The sequence below is a fragment of the Mycteria americana genome, chromosome 3 (genome assembly GCF_035582795.1).
Source record: "Mycteria americana isolate JAX WOST 10 ecotype Jacksonville Zoo and Gardens chromosome 3, USCA_MyAme_1.0, whole genome shotgun sequence".
Classification (NCBI taxonomy): domain Eukaryota; kingdom Metazoa; phylum Chordata; class Aves; order Ciconiiformes; family Ciconiidae; genus Mycteria; species Mycteria americana.
This window is the reverse complement of record NC_134367.1, coordinates 63,976,333-63,997,522: the sequence shown is the minus strand read 5'-3', so window position 1 is coordinate 63,997,522 and position 21,190 is coordinate 63,976,333. Positions and strand designations below refer to the sequence as shown.

Sequence of the window (21,190 nt, the reverse complement as noted above, 5' to 3'; positions counted from 1 at the left end):
AAGTTTTAAGTAGGTTTCTGATTTAGTTAAAAACCCAAACACTAATGCTACTGTTGAGTGAAAGACCTTGAAGCAATACAAATTTTTTTTTTCCCCCCGATTTTTCACAGTGCAGGCACTGTACATAGCTGTATTTTAACTGAATCACATCCTGAAGTAGATTTATCATATCTCAGCAGATCTGAAAGTAGTTCTAATCACAATGGAAGAATGAGGAAAACTGTGCTATAGGAATCAACTTAATTTCAAGGAGAAATCAACAGGAATTCACTAGAGTGAATTTAATTCACTATTAAAGTAATATTTTTTTTAAAATTAAAGGCTATATGAGCTAGTCCTCAGTGAAAACAAGTTTTCAGCTCATCTCCTGAAGTAGGTTTAGCTATTCAATAGTGTCTTTCATTTTCTCAGTAATGAAATTGTTATGTTGTAAAATTCACAACTCTAATCAAAACAGACTGAGTTTTGAATATGCTGAACTTTTGGGGTTTTTTAAAATGAAAGTGAAGTGCAAATTACTTAAAAGGTTTGAGTATGGAAGAAGACTGCTGAAGTTGACCTTCGTATTTCATGTAGGACAGTAGAAGAGACTTCATATTTAAAGACATCAGATACGTTTCCATGTCTTTAAGAGATGGGAAGAATAAGAACACTGTGGATATTGCGTGGGAGCTTCAAACGTGTAGCACAGCGTAGGACTGAGAGGAAGGGATGGGAACAGAAGAAGTCATTGCTGTTCCAGCATCGCTTCTTTCTATTTTCCATGCAAACCTTTCCTAAGATAGACATGTTCGTGATGAAATATATCACTGCTACCCTCCTGTCTCCCTCACCTCTCCCCAGACTAATACAGTAGTAACTGGTCTGCAATACTATGTGGTGTACATCTAACTTGCAATGAAAATAACCCAGAGGGGATACACCTAGTATCAAATACCTGCAGTTTAGGCATCTAAACCGATCTAGGCTTGACGCCACAGACTTCCTTTACATCTAACAGAAAGATACAGTATTTCACCTGAGCTAGAGTAGTCATCTATTTCAGACAGAGAGGACTTATGCCAAGATAAATTGTGAACAATGGTTGCTACTCTCCACGGACTGCTGAAGAGGATAGGTAGTGGGGAAAACATTGAGAAAATGGAACAGTGCTGCCAGAGAGTGAGGGAGTGCCCACTGTCCCCACACAGCTTGTGTGTTTCATTACATCTTCCATTAAATCCTCCTTGTTTGCAACAGTAACTACAGCAATGAAGAGAGATGGCTCCTGCTAAAGTTTCATGCTTTAGAGCCCCAGCTTCTTTCAACCAGTCATTGACTCTAATAATTTTAAGAAGGAGCTATCACTTACAAAGCATATACTAATTCACTAAATGCTTCCACTTTTTGAGATGACATTCTTCATCACTGCCACAACGTTTAGATTTCCCGTATAAACCTCTGCAGAGAACAGTCTGGATGAAACGTCGACAGGAACCAGCCTACAGACCGGCCAAGAGGCTGAAAGCAGCACTGCATTTCCCCTAGATCTTATTTCACCGGGCTGGGATGATGATAGCGACACACGAGAGCCCTTGCTGGTGTGCCCAGAACATAGAAAGTAAAGTAAATAGGGATTTAATCAATCCAGGTAAATGTCTTTTTCATACTTACAAGGAGACCATAATGATTGTTTCTTTCAGGAACACTGCACAGCCTTAGTATTGCCACAAGCCCTTGTGCTACTTAAATCAGAAAGATTTCTCCAACATGAAACTGTTTCTATTGAAAAGTTTTACAGAAGGAGGTCTCATTAAGGTGTATTTATAGCATAGATTGATAAAATCTGAGACAACCTTAACTCCTCAATTTTCTCATTCGCAGGCTATCTTTGAGGTCAAAACTTGCCTTCCTTGGTACTTTCTTACTAGTGGAAGCATTTCCTACGTGTTTGTTTTTGCAACCTGATTAATGGGTTCACTCAGTTCAGAGCTCTAGGCTTCTTTCAAGTCTTTTATACCTGCAAACATTTTAAAAACACATTTTAAATTGCCTTTGGCACAAGGGCACTTAAAAAATATCAGACGGTATGATGGCCAAGTCATAATTTAAGCGATTGCAACCTGTAAAGTACTATCTTCTACATTTTGAAATGCATTTATACATGCACTGTGGGAAAAAAATGGCATTCTGTTTTTCTTTTTGTTTGTGTTAGATGAGAGAAGGAAATATGCCCTCCCTTAACTGGTGGGGCAGGCAGGGCAAATGCCACACCACAATAGCACTTTTTGTTTCAGCCTGGGTTACCTAATAGCTCAGGGCTCACAGAACGCTTTCCCCTGCCCTGCTGGGAGGATGGGCCATCAGCCTGGCTCCCTTCCCAGAAAGCAAAAGAGAAAGAAAAGGAGCTAGCTCCCCATTCAGCAGTTGCAAAGGCAGGGAAGCTCCACCAGTCTGGAGCTGGGCGCAGCTCATTTATTGTCCAAGTCACATGCAGGAAGAAACTCTAAAGCAGTAGCACTGGAAATAGCTTGTTCTCTTTGTTCTCTCTCCCACGGTCTTTTTCTCTCTTTCACTGCCTCTCTTTCTCGCTCTCTCTATTTAAAAAACACTAAAGACAAACCTGTGGCCTTTTTTTGCCTTTTCAAATCAGCGATATGTGTCATTGAAGCTGAATCTGCAAGTACACCCTTGGTGCCTGCCCCATACCTCCAAACTGGAAATCAGCTAGAAGATACTGTTCTTAATCTAGACATGGAGAAATGCTTCCTGTTTAAAAACAGTTATGGTCCCATGATCTCCCCCAGATGTGTTGCTATTACACCATTTTTATTAGTTTTAAGTGTTTGCTTTTTAAATCTCAGCATTCCCAGATACCATTGATCTCTTTTCAGGAGAAAAACATACTCAGATGCCGGAAAAGAGCCACGCCGTGCAATGCTTTCTAGATTTAATCTTGTGATTTCCCAGCTCCACAGAAATATCATAAGCCAAGCAGGTGTATCAGAACTGCTTTGGAGTTACCGGTTAATATTCAAAGGAATAGCAAGTCATCTCCTGTTATATGCATAAGATTCAGTGCCCCCTCAGAAAACCTGAACTTTTTTTCTTTCCTCCCGCTTTTCAAAACTAACCAGGGCCAACAAATGCAAAGAAAAAAAAGTAAACTTTGAAGCTGAAATTTAAAGCAATGACAAGTCAGGAAGTTCAAAAGTTAATGTTCCTAGGGCTGTGTTAACTTGGCCATGTTGCAAATACATCATGCAAATACTTCAAGCTATTTTGTTAAAGGCATATAGTACTGTGCCATAAAGCATAATAAAACATGCTGTTTTCTTTTCATGTTGAAACCATCTTGTATGAGCAACAGTACAGTGTATTTCTATTGCTAATGCTGATTTCTCTACCACAAGTCAAGTATCTCTGCTACAAGGCACCTCTCTGTTCTGAAGATGCTGGTGCCTCACTGGCACCTAGCTTTCCCTTAGCTCACCCAAGAGCTTACATACTGACCTCCCCAGTAACAAAGGCCAACTTCTCTCCTCAGTCTTTTGCCTCACCAGAAAATAATCTGTCTTTCCCCCTTCAGATCAAAGAACGCTTGTTACAGCTTTTCCATCCCTCACTTAGAGGAAATTTAAACAAATGGCCTTGTCGATCATCTCCTCCTTTCTGCTCTTCACTATCCTCGTTTCTACCTAGGAGCGTACCGATACCCAAGTGCAGTAAACAACACAATCACTCATCCATCAAATACTCATCCTCACCACAGATGATGAAACACATATATGTAAAATACTCTGTTTTAGCAGAGAAATCCTTTTTCTCTCCCTGTACTCATATTTTTAATGTAAGTATTGCTATGTGCTAAGGTTAAAGGAGATCAGCCCTCAAAAGCTTGCCTTCCTCTTGGTCAACAATCTCTGGCTTCTTAGCTCCACTGAGAATTCACTCCCAGGTGCTGGGTCAGCCTTTGGGAAGAAGCATCTACAACACCACCAGCTTCACCATCCTCTCTGTCTTGGAGGAATGTGCTCATCAGCTGCATTCTTCATCCCAGAGTTAAAGGGACTTATAAACAAGGATTGTGGTTTTCAACTATATTAAAAAAGTTCAGGAAATGTCATGTAGTGGAAAAAAAAAATCTAATGTGTTCATAATACCCTGACACTGTGAGCTTTGTCCTAATTAATTTTCAAGCACCGAAGTCTTCATAAAAGTCCGGCCCATTCAATAATGAATGAATGATGAACCTGACTCATATCATGGTCTGACAGAATGGGATGGAATAATTTGGGTACATTGAAAGCACTGTATGTGGATTCAGCCACATGACAACTTGGTTTATCGACAATCCAAAGAAAGTTCCTAGATTGAAACTTGAACTATTCAAGACAACATGGTAGACACAAGCTCTTCCAAGTATAGCACTCGTACCACTTTTACTCTTGCTCAGATACACTTTCAGTCAACTTTTCTCACTATTGGTCTTATCCCAAGCATATATAGCTATAGCTATATGAGCCAGATGGTTGGAGATGAGCACACTACCTGCAGTGTCTGACAGCACAATCCATGCTGTGTGACCAGTCCAGCACATGCATGTCATACAGAATCAGAAGAAATGCTGATCCTTGTAGATGTCCTTCAGAAAAGGAGAAAAACTAGTGCTGTACTGCAGCTTTTCATTACAATTTTTAGTATGTATCTATTAAGAAGGACTCAAGTCACTTCTGTGGTTTGGATCCACCTTCATCTCTCAGGAGAGATGACTGTATTCAGTGGGCAGTGTCGTATGTGACACATAGTACTAAAAAGACAGGAAAATTTAACTGACCATTACTCAAGATCAAAAAAGATCATCTGACTTCTTTATTAAAGCAACTCAGCTCCACATCCTGACCTGCATTCAGACTGTACATGCTCTAAAATGTCAACTTCAATTAAATGATCTTGCAACTGGCCACTGAGTAGTTCCGCTGTGATCGGGCTCAGGAAAGGGGAGGCTTGACTGTAGCTGCAGGCAAGGATCACTCCAGACTGTTGGCTTCTTCAGCTCCAGTTGAATGCCAGCCTTTTTTCTTTTGATAGAAAAAAGGAAAATGCCTGCTCTAAATGGTGTCAGGACAATTTTGCCCTTTCTGCCTACAATAATCAACAACTGTTGATTATAAGCAGTTGTTCACTGCTTTCCTTCACAACCCTGAAAGGCAGGAGTACCTCCGTGTTGAGAACATATACTGAGATGTGGGAATGCAAACAGGCTGTTCGTGACTAAAACTGCAGTAAGTGCAGAAAATGAGCCAGTCCCGCCTAGGCTTGCACGGGCTTCCACCGGTGCCTTCACCTCTCTTCAACAGCGGTGAGGGTAACAGCAACGGCTAACTGAGGCTATGTTGTATTCCGACCTTCAGCAAAAGGCATTCCCTGAGCTTCGGAGTTATCAAGCTTGGGACAAGCCTACAAAGATTTAAGCTTAAGTCTAAACATGAGCATCGTGGTTAGGCCCGTTGTCTTCAATGAAATGATTCAGAATAAAGAAGGTAAGTATGTGAATATGCTTTTGTGGGATGGGGGCTCCATTAATGCCAGAAAGCAGCAGGTGGATGGAGCAAGAAGACAGGTTGTGGGGAGGATGAACAAGGTAATATGAGCAGGTAATACGAACACGATTTTAGCTCAGCACCTGCCTACCCATTATCAGCTGGCAGAGTCCTGTAGGCATTGTGGAAGAGGGGAATTAGATGAAGACCATGTTAAAACAGTAGTAAAATTAAAAAAAAATTAAAAAACCCCCAACAACAAAACCCCCTGTTCTGCTATTCCATAGTAGTTTTTCTCCTGGTAGTAGATCAAAGATATTCAGCCATAAATATCTGACTTTTCAACAAATAATATCTATGAATCTGAACATGAACAAATAATTTGGTCTATGAAAATAGCCCAAGCTGAAGTAATCAGCTAATTGTACACACTAGTATTTTTTGTACAGTGCACTGAGGCTATGCCAATTAAAACTGCCTACTGAAAATGCATACAAATGATGCATGATACAAATGACTGTTACAAATTAAAAACAAAGGTGTGTTCAAACCTGGGAAAAAAGTTGAATTAGAAGGGGAAGGTAATAAGCAATTGCACATCACATTCCACCTTGAAAATTACCAAGTAAATCGCCGGTACATTTACAATGAACAGCTGTCCTTTTTCTTCAGTTTCATACATTTCTGTTCTTCCTCATTACTGAAGTTAATTTGTTTAGCATTGTAGCAATAATTTCTAGCAGCTGTTGTAACATTAATAAGCTACATCAGATAACCAAAAACTTTGGCAACCTACTTCTATTAGAGTAAGGATGCAAAAAATTCTTTGTAGCTCAAACTGCTTGCTGGTCAAAATAAAATAATCAGTTCTTTATGGCCCATATATTGTCTAACTCGTGAAAAAATAATTTGTTAGAGAAAGCTAAAATGACATGCAATGTTGCAGCATAAAATCTCACAAACAAGTAGATATAATTTAAAGACCTATACACGTGCATTTCTACTGTCCTGCAACCAAATTTAGTTCATTTGTGGTTAGTTCAGTTTTCAGTGCCTCTAGAACACTTCAATAGAAGTGAAGAAAATGCTACTCAGAAATCAGTCTTTTTTTTTTTAAGGGTAGAAAAAAAAGAATAATAATTTATCAGAGGCAAACCACAGCTAAAATACCTTCTAATAAATGCATAGGAAAATATATGTAATGTACACATAGTTACTATATGCTAGTAAGCAGCACAGAAGCAAAATCCTATTTAGCAAGACTACTTTATATATATATGATTTACATTTAATTATTCAAATATTAATGAACAGGTAAACTCCAGGAACATTTACAACAAACATTCATTAAAAATCCTATTAATATCATAGTGCTAAAATGTCATTCAGGGAAATTAATGATAAAAGGAAAAATGATTAATTTTATCTACCCACAGGCATACAACATATGTTTGCTTGTATACTAGCAACAACAACAGCCACAATTAGAAAGCACATTACAAATATTTACCATTCTTTTTTCATTTGCTTTATGCTGTAGCTCTTAACACTAGCTAGAATAGCTGCATTTACAGTATAAAGTATGTAAATAAATCTCAAACCATCATCTAATAATATATTTTTCATTATTAGTCAATGGGGACAACATCAGAGGCAGTATAGCTCTTAAAATGCCACAAGAAAGAACCACTTGATAGATCATATTTCAGCTCACATATAAGTCAATCTTGCCTCTTTTTTCAGGTTGGAAAATTTGACTGGTTTATCCCAGTATACTACTTTAGTGTACCCAAATAATTTTTCAGATTTTTTATTAATACTGCTATATTAAAATACATAATTTTAAAATATGTAAAAGTATGTTTTACTTTTAAAAATGTTCTGTAAACAAAATAGTTGAGCTAGCGTTCCAGAAGCAATTCATTAACTGGTTGGGGTTTTTTTTCTTCCAAATTCATACCATTTTGTTTATATTTGCAGTCCTCCAGTAAATTCTTTAACCAACAGGCAATTACTTGGAATAAGGAGTTCTTCCAATATGTTTTGGATGGTTTTATACACACATCTCAAGCATTAAATAAAAAATCTCTTTAGTTTAGGAAAATATAACAAGCAAGATTCTCTAAACTCTGAAAGCATTCAAAACAAAAATAAAAAGAGACAGCTTCACAGTGAAGGATGAATTTCATCTACCAAGGTCAACGGTCAGAAATAACAATAAAGTATATTGCCACACATCTGCAGTACTTTCTCCCGCAAGAGTCTGCACATTTGCCCGTTTCAGACAAACGGGCAAGTGTCCTTTGTCTCCGGCTTTAACGTGCCAAGTCTCCTGCATCTTGCGACCCCCCCTCCCTTCTCTCCTGTCTCCCCAACCTGATCCTGGAATGTTTTGGCCATGAGGTTAAGAAAGATTCCCCCATTTATCACAACCTGCCAAGCACAACAGGGTCACAGTCCCAGCCGCAGTCCTACCGCTTAACTAATCCAGCCTCAGCACAGGCATGAAACTTCAAAGATTTTTTGCCACAGGCAAAAATTAGTCCTTATTTGCTTTAAAATCCAAGTATCAATCAAGTTAAACTGTGCTTCAGTGGAGCTAACATTCTGAACGTTCAGAGCAACATGTACATTTGGTTCCTAGCTGTGACTCTAATTGAATGCAGAGCTCACCTGGAATAGCACTACAAATACTTTAAGTACAGCAAAAATCTAATCGTGAGATAATTCATCTTATCCAGAAAAAAACCCTTGATAAAAAGAACTGTTCAAACATGCATGCAAACACAAAAGGATATGGTTTTGTGCATGTGTGAAAATAAATATATATAGTACATACAGAATCTCTGTTTATGCGAAATGACTTCAGATGATTTTACCCTCCAAAGGTTTTATTATCAGTCCAGATGATCAGCCACAGTTATATAATTGTAAAGCTCAGTTAATGACCTTTAAATACTCCTGAAATGATTTTTGAAGAACAATTACAGATTTACTATCAGAACACACAGAGAACTTTGCTTCAATATTTAGGAAGCAAAGCTTCAATTAACTCTAGCTAAAATAATTCATAAATTCTGCTCTTCTGGGATACTGCCTACCACTTTCTGTTCAATCCAACACAGACAATAAAATAATTATGCTTTTTAAATCAATCCAGGTTCTTCAATATATATTTTTAACTGCATCCTTTTGGGGATAAAATTGGATTAATTTTAAAATTAGCTTTTAAAAGAATCTTCACATTTTCTTCAGATCTTTACTTATAATTGAATACTGTTTAATAACGTATTAATTCAGAGCAATGATTAAATATTGCATAGCATAGAGAAATAAACCACATAGATACTATATTTCCTGTTAAGCTATTACAGAAATGTATTTTTTTCCAGCATTATAATTGAAAATAGAGTTCATAAAATAAAATATAAAAAGTAAAAAAGTAGCATATTAATTAGAGCATTGAATTCTACAAACTGCTGACATACCTTTATACATAAATGCTCTCCTTTTATTTAAAAATGCTGAAATGATATACCAGGTTAAAATTTTAATCCCTTGTAAATAACATTTACTAAATGAATTTTACAATTCAAAGTTTAAAACTGAATAAAGTGCTACTTATTTCCTATGTTGTCCCCAAATAAATGTGACTTCAATAAAATTCAAATCTAGCTTCTTGCAAAGAAAACAACAGAAAACAAAAGATTAAAAAGATAGGGAAGCATGCGAATGAGACAGATAGTATGCAGTGTGGTTTTTCACTTGCTTCCTCTATTTTACAGTATACTCAGACATTTTAGCAAACCACAGTCTGTTTAAAGTTTCGAAAATAACCTTGATTTCTGTAACAGATGAATTAGCTTCCCTGTACGCACACTAACATGCGTATACATGCTTGCACGATCACACAAACATACAGATATTTCCCCAAAGCCAAATTCAAGTCCTTCTGCTTGATTATTATCCACATTCATACAAGGTTGATGCTACTTGATTCGCTGTACCATTTAACAAGCGATACTAAGCACTTTAATAAATCTAAAATTATCTTGGAAAAATGCTTTGGCAAGAACTATATTTTTAATTCAGGAATTTAAAAGATTACTTGCTTTATATACCTGTCGTGAATTTACATTTGATTTACTTTAGAAGACAAAGAAATTATAATGGCCCAAAAGGTAGTGAGACAGTTAAAAGCTGTTTAGCTGAAATGCATTTCAGAAAACAGTGAACAGTCCAAGAAAAGAAACATGTAACTGGATCCTGCTGCTTGCTGCTCACCAGACCCCAGGCACAAAATCGAAGAACTTATTGGCTGTAATAATTTATCATACCTTTCCTCCAAACAGGTTCCCCACACATTACAGTTCCCTATAGCAGTAAACGGCTGTTTACAGCTGGACCAAGCTGGGTTGCTCTTTCTTCCCCGGGACTTTGCTTGCTGCACTAGGATAACAAAACAGCACTCCCAGAGTAAAACCCTCCCGCGTTTCCCTGAATGAAACAGACATTTAAGAAGCAGTAATCATTTATGCCAGCTCCTATCGTGGCCCTCTGAATGCAGCACGACAGCGGCACTGCCGCGCTCGCCTGCTACGCGGACCCCGAGGTAGAGAAAAGCATCCGCATACCACAGCAGCACGCGCGCACGGGCTCCCTGAAGAAGTAAGGTTTTAATCAGAATTTATTCTCAGAAAGCGGTCTGTGCAATTGCAAAATGCATTAGACAGTTTGAAACACCTTCACAATGAAGTAAGACTCCAATGCAAACTCTTAGTGCCGACTGACAGATAACGTTACAGAGAAAGTTAAAGCGAACTTTGAGGGGGTGGGACTGATGCTTTAGCGTAATTACACTTAGCGCTATTTGTTCCAAACTAATGTCTAATCGACTCAGAAATGGACTAAATGGACTCAAATGAAGTATTAGTAAATTAAATTCACTTTATTTGTATCCACAGTTTCTGTAGTTTAGGGCTAATTAATTTGAACTCAATTTACGTCTAGACACCTGTCTCAGCATACGGCCTTTAAGTGTCTCTTACAATAATGTATTGAATAACGCACCAATGAACTGCTCGCAGATTTGACAAAATGTTATAGAATGCAGCATATTATAGAATGACACATTTTATTTCTTACAGCACTTAACAAGTAAGCTCCCATCTCAGGAGAAAGCTGCTCCTGAAAGAACATGACGGATTCACTCCTACGACCTACCTGAACTCCTGTACTCTAGAGCCGCTATGAACAAATGCGTTGTTCCGAAAACAAGTTTGAAATTGCTACTACAGAAATGAAAACAAAATCTCCTTTTCAGAATAGAATCTGACTGTGCAGTTAATACCCACTTATATTTCCCATTTACCACTAAATGACATTTGCATCAATATCGCAAATTAAAATCCATCGTAACCTTACCTCAGTTGTCTCTGAAGAACAGAAATGAATTCCCCAAATGTGCAAAGTCAGTTTCCAGGACAAAAAAAAGAGTATCTGTTACATTTAGCACTAATCAGCTTCCACTGTACAGCAGCTAAGGTGTGCAGACAGATTTTCTGGACCAAAAAACTTTTGCACCAGTCAGCTAGGATTTTTTTTAAACTCAGAAATACTGAAGACACTTTGTTCTTCCTTGAACTGTCACACCGAGCCTAGCACAGTCCGGTTACTTAAGTTAACTCAGAGGAGATCTGGACAGTAAACAAGCTTGGCTCTGTCCAATGGCTTTCCACACCCTTCTGTTTATAGTAAGATGACTTGCATTCAGAGGTCACCCCATCAACAGCTCCTGTCTTTCAGTGGGTATCTAATGTGCTGCATTTATCCCAAGGCTCTTTTAATGAAACCACCTTCCTGGTCCCTGCTCGCCTGCTGTCGCTATGAGACATCTGCTCCTTATTGTGCAAAGTCCTATTAAGTGTTAAAATATACAGAAAAGACGTACCTGGGCATATATTCTGCAAGTAATACGGGCTTTTAGGGGTGCGAACCTTGTCTGTGAATAGTGACAAAATAAAGTCTTTTTAAAGATCACAGAAAGAATTTTGCCAGCAACATTCATCGTGCGAATAAAAGAAATTCAGGAGGAAGGAAGATGGATGCCATTCTTTGATCTGGACTTTAAAACTTTTACAAATACTCCCCCAAAGGATAACGAATGTGCCCGTGCCAGATAATATTTACTTGAATATGTTAACGTGCTGGAAACAAGAGATGAGGAACATCCTCGAGCTCTGCTGCAAAAGGACACAGAGCCAAGACAAACAAGGGTCAAGTGCCAGGACCCCAATGCAAACACCAAGTCAATTCTGGGCTGAAAGAATACATGGAACTGATGGCTCTCACAAAACACAGTAAATACGCAGCAGCATACAGACTCCTAGCTCTCATTTTTTATACATACAATGTGCTACTGGTTACGAGGGGCTCGCGATCCAACTGGCAACTGTTATTTTCTTCATACAGCGTTGCAAACCGAAAGGACAAAGCCCAACCTTACTTTTCTTTACTGGAAAGTACTCATCACAACAGACATATCTAAATTAACTATATCTTAAAATGGGAACAAGAACACGGTGTTTAGCATTTTTCTCCCCAACTCCAAAGTCTCCTAAAAATAAGAGTTGAGAACCGTTTCTAAATTCCTACTGATACTTTTTTCCTCGCTTCTTCGCCATCGGGCAGCACTAGAAAGTTCAGACGCGTTTCACGCGGAGACACGAAACTGAAGATGGCACTCTCTCCCCATGCAAAGACAGACTGGACTGCTGCTCAGCATTGCTCTTTGAGTGAAAGTTACACCTGCAGCACATTTTCGGCACCAGTTTTTGTCACCACTACAGCATCGAAATGACAGATAGCAGCTTGGCTCTGTTAAAGCTAATAAAACATGATTGATGAACTGGGCTAGAAAGCCATGTCAGTTCAGATTAGGATATTTGTGCCATCATTTGACAGGTCCCACACTTTATTATTAGAATGGACTGTCAGGACTGTAAGGGCCACTAATAAATACATCCATCAAGATTCCCTGATGCCTTTTTTTGTACTTAACCCTATTTATGAAGTGTAAGTACAAAAGTTTTTTTGTATGAAATCTCACTTAATTTTTGCAAAATACTTGTGCTTAGGAATACAATATACTTCCTTAAACAGGTGCCTGTCAGCTGCTATTATCTCATGCACTGAAATCCAAGTAATCCTCATTTTACTGCATTATGTGGCATAATAAAGGCCCACCTCTTTGACAATGAAAACCCACTGGAGCATACATAAAGTACTGGGGAGAGCATAATCAGCTTTCAGATGTTGTTTTTGACATTGGCATTGAGCATAACCTCATTCTGAACTGCTGAAACAACTAATACGTCAGATGTGGAAGGCTGCTAATGCAAGATTGCTTGCAAGCAATTGCGTTTTTTCACCACCAAAAAAAGGGAAACAAAGGAAAAAGCTATCATGGAAAATGCTGCCAAGGGAAGACTGAAAGCCACAGGACACGCGTGAACAGTGAGCTCTAAGGCTCAAATGCTTAGGCGCTGCTCAACGAGCTGCGGAGAGCGTTCACAGTAGCAGATGAGGAACAAAATTTGTCTCTTCTTCTACCAGGCATAAGGCAGAGGAAAACCAGCCTGGTTTTAGACACCCCAAGCAGTTAAGGAGCACGCCGTCACCCCCTTTGCACCCCTCCGTAGGCAGGAGGTCTTCACTCAGCAGCTCCAAAGCAGAGCGGACTCATTTGCCGTCCCCTGCCACCACTTCACCTCTGTCCTCCTGTTTTCTGCCACAGATTAACACGTCCCTGCTCACAAGAATGCAAGGACCAAAGAAACAACCATCAGCCGTCCTCCCTTTCCCAGTAAAACAAGATGGTTTTATTGTTTCTCAGGCCCGGAAACCTGGAGGCAAAGTACACTCCCTTACACTTTTAAAGGTGTTTATCGCATAGCAGTGATAAAAAAAAAATTCTATGGCATAATTCTGTGCACACAGCAGTAGTATCAAGAGATAATCAGAGAAAATTATAACATCTACAGCACGAGCTCCTTTCTCAGGCTGATGGGGCCAACCACTGTCCCAGCATCCCTGTGACTGATGAACTGCTCTGCCTGCAAACTGAGATTATCAAGGAGGAGACTTTTCTGTGGACACATAAATCAGAAGTTTCTTCATGCCCTTTATTTACACCACTGCCCTAAGGCCACAACTCTGACAGAAAGGCAAATAGCAGACATTAGTGAATAAAAAATGTACTCATTTGAGAAAATATGAAAGCATGAAATACTAAATATTGTGAATTTCTCAATTAGTTCTGCAACCAAAAGTGTTTACTTTAGGGCCACAGTAGTGAATATTACTTCAGATACTATTTTTCCTATTCTACGCTTTGCTTTATACTTTGTTGTTCACTGTTTGCCTGCAATACAGAGAATATCAAACCAGAAAGAAAAGCTTACCAGCACGCCTTTACATTTTAAGTATTGTCACAAACTAACAAACTATGCAGGGCCACATAAGCCACAGTTACTGTTATATCCACAGCTTTGCAGACTAATAAAAATAGTAGTGGAGGTATGAAAGATTTCTCTACTTTTTATTTCTTTTTCCTCTAGGTGGAGAAATCGGAGAGGAGGAAAACGCGCTATTTATGTACGCGGTAATCTCTTTTTAAGATACTAATGGGAACATACGCTTCCCTTGAATGCATTTTTTCAGTTGCTATTTTTTTACTATTCCTTCAGATTTCATCGCATGACATGAAGTACTTCTCAAGGTACGTTGGAGGGAAGAACACACAGTAGCAGCAGATTTTGTTGCTGTCGAGCAACCTTGTCTAACGCATTCTGAGTGCCACCACAAGCACTCCACATTTTGAGTCAATGGGGCTTTTTAAGCAATACAGTGATAAACTGACAAAACCAAAAAGGAGCGTAAGAAGTAGAGACACTTTTTGAGAAAGGGCCGCCTGGGAGATTTTGGGTTGGTCAAGAGTTTCATAACTGGAGATCAAACTCAATGCCAAATAAGTATTTTAGCGGACTCTGATCTTGCATTCAAAGAGGGTTTGAAGGTGCTTTGATCAAGGGGACCGCGCCAGCCCCCTCGGGCCTCTCGGCGTTTCCCTGGCTGGCTGGCTCTGGCAGGCCACGGCAGGTCCTGGGGGCATCAACCTTTATCCACAGAATGGCTAATGGCATAATGGTGCCTCCACCAAACCCAGCTGTGTCAAAAACCTAACTCACCCAACTGCTTTTACCTTGTGCTGTTAGTTAGTCTTTTTAGTTACAAAACGGTCAGAAAGAATAAATTCCCAGATCCGAACTGCTGTGCTTTTTCAAGAAATTTAAATGAAACGAAAATTTTAAACGAAAATTTTAAACGAAAATTTTAAATGAAAATTTAAAACGAAAATTTTAAACGAAAATTTTAAACGAAAATTTTAAACGAAAATTTAAAACGAAAATTTTAAACGAAAATTTTAAACGAAAATTTAAATTTACAACCCCCTCTAAGACAGCTTTGTTGCCTTGTATTTTTTGTTTTGTTTGCTTGTTTTCTCTGAGCTGTATCTGTGGCAATCCCATAGACCTTAATGGAAAACAAACTATCCTTTGAATTTCACTTCATGAGTGCCTCCTACCTGCTCCATGGCTTCTCTGTAAAATCAAGGGAGCGAGACAAATAAAATCATTACTATTACAATACTTCTATCGATACGCAATAGTGTATTTATTGGACTCTCCAGCCACCACCGACACTGTGTTATGTTCTGCCTGGGCACTCATCAGCGTGCAGCTCCTCAGAGCAAAGTCTGCGGTTTTATCACGGTCCCATCACCTTCCCTCTCCTTATTCCCTCCGCCCCGCAGAGAGCCGCTTCTCGCATACAGAGAACAACAATGACGAAACAGCAGATGCCAGCTGGGTTTCAGGACGTGCGCTTTTTTCATTATTGAAACTGCTACCAAAACCTAAAAACTGTTTGATTAAATCTCAAAAAAAAAAAAATTTGAAAAACAGATGGAAGCTAGCTAAACTCTGAGTTCAAAGAAAAAAATAGACATCTGAGTATATCAGGTTTTCAAACAGTGATAATGGAAAAAGTTTATAAACATAAATAAGAATTCTTCATAGTAAACATAAATTAATAACAGCAACAAATTGTACATATTTACAAATCACATTCCTGAAAGAGCTTTAAAACATCACTTTTTTAAAAAAAGTTTTGAGGTCTTCTTAATTTGCCTTATGTTTTCTCAGCACTCACATTTTCCAATTTATTTCTGCGGTCTTACATGTAACTCTGTAAAATGCAAGTATACATCTCCATGCCTTTAACTTAAAATATTAAGCCTTTAACGTGAAACATTAATGCCATAAACACTATAAAATCGTCATAACTGGCAACACAGTGTTTTCTGCCTCAACATCTCCATCTCAATTTCTTCCACTGATTTCAATGAATTTTTTTCCAAAAAGTACTCATTTACATCTCATTTCCACCTGCCACTTTAAGTGTCTCTGATATTAATTCTGCTTTAAAACAAAGAAATAAATAAAAGCCTGAACTTTTCAAAATGCATGTCAAGTTCAAGGTACAAACTTGAAAAGAGTTTTCATATAATTTCTCCTAAAGGGAAGTTGCCACGTAACACCTTATCTTTTGAAGGCATTCAAGGTAAAAATAATGTATAAACGTATTAATTCAAGCCCCCACTAATTATTATGTGGTTTTATTACCACATTTTCTAGGGCTCCAGTCAAGATGAGTAATGTGTCAGTGATCAGTGCTGGGCACAAATATGATCTCAACACTAAAAGCTTAAAATCTAGTTTTTCTTATGGCTCTAGGGAGTCAACTCTAGTGTAATCTTCCAGGTTTATTTTATACCCAAATAAAAAAATGTATTTAAGTAAGTACAGGAGAGAATTACAGTTATGTGAAAGTTGGGATGGAGTTTAAATTTTTGAAAGGGACCTTGAAAGCTGCCAGGGAAATCAGAGGTCGAACCGTTGGGAGCTTTTGACTTGAACTTCTGATCAGCAGCCCACATTTTCAATCATTTTAACCATGATGCGTTCAAAGACACTCAGTAAGAGCGTTTGAGCATCTGACTGCTCTTAGCCAAGCCTCCTAGTCTAGGTAACATCCTGTCTGAGTAAACAAAACGCTGCTCATTTATCTCTCATTTTTTCAGACGGGTACGATACTCTTCATTGCTTGCACTGAGCACTTGTTTTGGCTTTTGTTCTGCTTCTGCGACAGGACCAGCTCTCCTCCCTCTTCCCCCCTCCCTCAGCACACACATGGCCACTTCACTGTACGTACTCAGAAATGATGGTTTGAGGAATGGCATGATAGATTTTTCATATAAAACAAGGGCTCTATCCTTGCTTTAAGTTACTGTTTATTTTGAAAGCTGACTGGCACCTCCGTAATTACCACGGACCTCCTCACCAGAAAGCGAGAGCAGTATCAGGCCGAGACAACCCAAGCAGGGATTCCTAAGCTGTGGTATGCAAACCACTTCAAGGCGGTACTTGGGTGCCGGGGCAGGCAAAAGCGGGAGCAGCCGCAACAGATCCTGACCTTTCTGGGCACAGGACTAGGACTCACACTGTTTATTTGTGCCTGGAGCAAAGCCTAGCGTGGTAGGGGAAGTGCTTTTTGCATGAAGGAGAAGATGGTGTTTAGGTTCTGACTTGGGAGACACGGGAATTAAGGAATGCCTGACTCACCCTGAAAAAGATCATCCATATATGACTCCTTTCTAGCAAATAATCTCTTTGAGGCTATCGCTTTATGGGATTAACAAAACCAGCAGTTTAACTGAGGTCACCTCCCTTGCAAAGACTGATATGTAAGCATGTAAAAAAAGTTCCATTGTCCTTTTTTTTAAATATAACCTTTCAATGCAACAGGATAAATTTTATACATGCATTAAAAATAAACTGGTACAAATAAGAAACTACAAAAGAAAAAAGAAATTACAAAATCTGTAATTTTGTAATTGCCTGTACAGTAATTCCCTTAAACAAAACTAAATTAAAAGCTCTGGTTGTGAGTGAATCTTTCATAAATTTAGGGAAGCCAGCCACTTTATACGGAAATGGTTTTCACTGTATAAAAACCTTGAAAGGGAGCCTTAAGTAAAAATTAATGGTGTAGCTGAGTTACATAGGATATTACAGTGAAAATTCTTGGGCTGCTCCATGTCTGGTTATGGACATTTCGGGGAGATACCTAGCTTACCTGGGCCAGTTAACTTGGTCTTTACTGGAAACAGCTATTCTCAGACAATTATGAGACAATCTTAAAAATGTCCTTAAAAATTTGGACAAAAGATAAATTAATAGATTACCTTTTTTAGAACTAAGTTTTTATAGCTTTTTCTGTCCAATTACATTTATGCTTAAAGTTACCCATATGTTAATAAAGAACCCATACTCTGAAAGTACTGCTGAGCCATACTAACTATTCATCTTTCAATCATTTCATCGAAAAAGACTAACAGCTAGTTAACAAAAAACCTCAGGTATCACACTGAAATGAACATATTTTAGCCAACTTTCCCCCAAAGTTACAGATAACAATGTAACTGTTAGGCAACTTAGTACTGCATGTTTTTTAGGCGTGCATCTGTTGCTAAAATAATTCCTTAGAAACATAATGTATTATTAAATCTCTTACATGCCTTCTTGATTTGGGTGAGATCTCTGTCCTTTTTCCGTAACGCTTACAAAAAGTGCGTATCAAACACGGTGCTGATAAATTAGTTCCTTTGAATGTATACATTCTTCTACTCATCAAAGGATGACTTGCATGGAAGTTTCCATTTTTTCCTTTGTTTGTATTGGCAGCTTTACCAGTGGGAATTACAAAGAATTTCACAGCCTGGCAAAGGGAGGAAGTGACATCTCTATATCCCCAAATTATCCAGCTTTCAGCAGCTCACTCCTTTTTCTGCTGTGCTACACTATAGGCTTTTATTCCTTTTCCTCCAGTGACAGCTTACTGCTTAACTAAAGTACAATCCTCCTTCTTTGTAATTTTATTAAATCCACCCTTTCCTTTAAGCTATTGCATCCTGAAGCCTAAGTTAAATTTTTAGTCCTCTGCAACACAGAAGAACGTAAGGTCATATTCTGTTCTCTAGAGGTGTTCATCCATTTTGTGTGGAATGCACCACGATAATCAAGAGCAGAATGTAGGTTTCGGCTTCCACAGATAGTTTTGCCAAAGCATCATTGTACTAAACTGATCACTTACGAAACTCTACAAGCTTTTTAAATTTGTAAAACACCTTAAAATTCTACATTGCTTCATATGCAAGAATCCTTCAGTATTTTTCAAACATTCAGATTTACAATTCGAAATACAGTGGTATTAATGTCCACTTACAACAACGCTCTCTTTTATTGCAGTGTCAATCTAAAACTATCCATGATATAGTAGCAAAATTTGGCCCTTGCTGTATTTTTTTACCTCATATTTCTATGTATAAAGAAAGTTTTAATTCACTGCATCCGGTTTTCTTCTCATCACACTTGCAACTCCGCTACAGTCAATGGGATTGCACTGTTGTAAGTGAGAGCAAAATTTGGATCAGGATACAGATTTCAACACCACCCTACTCAAAAATATAGTGTTTCAGAGGTTTTACCGCAACTTCAAAGGTGGATCATCTTACAAGTGACTAGTGCTGGAGAGCAAACATTCTCCATCATCATAACCAATTTCTCAGCATCAGCACAAGCTTTTGGAAGAATTACTTGGTTTAAATTGTGATCTCTCTTTCTGGACACAAGTACAGAAATGCAGATAAGTTTCTTTTACATGCTATTTAGATTTGCATATAGAAATGAAGAATAAAATATCCCAAATCATAGTATTTCACAACATGATTTAGAAGCTTTAATAAAATCAGATTTCTGTCACTGTTATGAGACATTAGTTACACAGTGATTCAAAACTGATAACAAAAAAAGCAATAATTTTAAAAGCCAACGGTGAGGTTTTTTTCTTGTGTACCTGTAAATTTATTTTCCTAAAACAGACCTCTAAAAATGTACATTATGGCCTAAATAGGGGAACTTCATATTCTGCTTCTCCAGCTGGGCTTTTGATCATTTCCAGTCATCAAACAGTACCTTTTCAAGACTGAGAATAAAATGTAGAAGCTTCCATGCTTTTTCTGTGGAGAAAGAAATGAAGTAAAATACACACAAAAGGAAAGAATTTGAAGAAAACCTGGTAACTTTTGCAGGTGAACAGAATTTGTCTGAACTGGGAATCAAGCACCAAACCCTAATAGAATAGAGACAAAAAACATTAATGCTATTTCCTTGTAGTACGCCACAGTGATTTTTTTCTCAGCTTTGAAGGTAATGCAGTGATTCTGGTAATTTGCCCTACAAAATAAGTACAGATAAACCTTTTTCTTCTCTCTCAGACAGACACAACTGTATTTTGGTAATTTTTAGAATACAAGAAAGTGTTTTGGAGATACACATTTAAGCAAGGTATTTTTTTCAAAATACTGGTTTCTATGCCAGTAAGAGTATTCAACATAACCTATTAAAGCATATGCATGTGCTTATTTCTTCACGTGTGAATTGTTTCACTGGCTTTAATAAGATTATTCACAGAGTGCAGTTAGGCATATGTGTAAATCACCACATGAATGGAACCTGAATTGAAATCCTGTTGTAAAGTTTCTGCCAGGTATTTCAGGTCTTTTCTCTTTTCCAGATTTGTAATACTTATTGTTTTCAACAAAAAAGATGTCACACTGTAATATGTGCAATTAGAAGTAAGACTTACTCCTCACACATATTTCTAGAGATCTACAAACACCTTGAGATATTACTAAAAAAATTATATAGTGCATGAAAATATTGCTTCAGAGATTTTAAACAATTCAAGCACACATATAGTCATTCAGATTGAATCCACTATAAATATCTTCAGTTTTAGCAAGAGTTCAAGGGAATGTTAGAAAATACTAAGGAATATTTTAAATATCTTGAGTTGCACAGCACAGAGAGGAAATACGCAAGTTGGTAACTAAAATATCTAGCTAAAATAAAGCACAACTATTTCACTACAAGAAAAATCGCATCACATATTCAGAGTGCATGGCATTACTGGGCGGCAAAGCTATGTATGCAAGGTTTCTGCTGATTTGGCCCCAAAACAATCACATCTGGACAGAGGCAGGGCCCAACCAACTCGTACCCTGTTACTATATGCAAGTGCAATTCTGCCCTCTGTCCCTTATGCGAGCACCCGAGTGCTGTATTAAAAGCACTGAGGGATAAAAGGAAGTTTCAAACAACGCCCCAAGCGGATTTAAAAAAACTAAATAAATGCCTGGCTGTGCCCGCGCAGAAGGGCAAGGCAGAAAGAAAAGGAGTCACAAGTGAAGTCCTTCTTGCACGAGCACCTGTTTGAGAGGGGAGCAGGGCCAACTGGCAGTAAAAGAGGGAACAGTTTTGGGGTTTTTTCCCCAGTGAGTGCTGCACTCCAGAGCTGGCTGAGAGCTCACTTTAGAAGACAGCAACCATGGGATCTGTGCCCTCAGTCTCTATTACGAATTAGATTACCAGATTAGATCTTTGGGTTATACAGGATCCAATGACACATTTATGAAAGGGGACATT

The 21,190-nt window shown here is 38.2% G+C and overlaps 1 protein-coding gene across 7 annotated transcripts in view; it reads right to left on the bottom strand.

Moving 5' to 3' along the window:
* Positions 1 to 21,190, bottom strand: part of EYA4 (EYA transcriptional coactivator and phosphatase 4) — a 161,187-nt gene that overhangs the window by 84,283 nt on the left and 55,714 nt on the right. The window contains exon 1 of one of the 7 annotated variants that reach the window (XM_075498775.1): positions 10,947 to 11,008. The exons of the other annotated variants lie outside the window; for them this stretch is intronic. The gene's annotated coding sequence lies outside the window, so the exon portion shown is untranslated. Of the gene's footprint in view, positions 1 to 10,946; positions 11,009 to 21,190 lie in introns of those variants that run through there. 7 annotated transcript variants of the gene reach the window in all.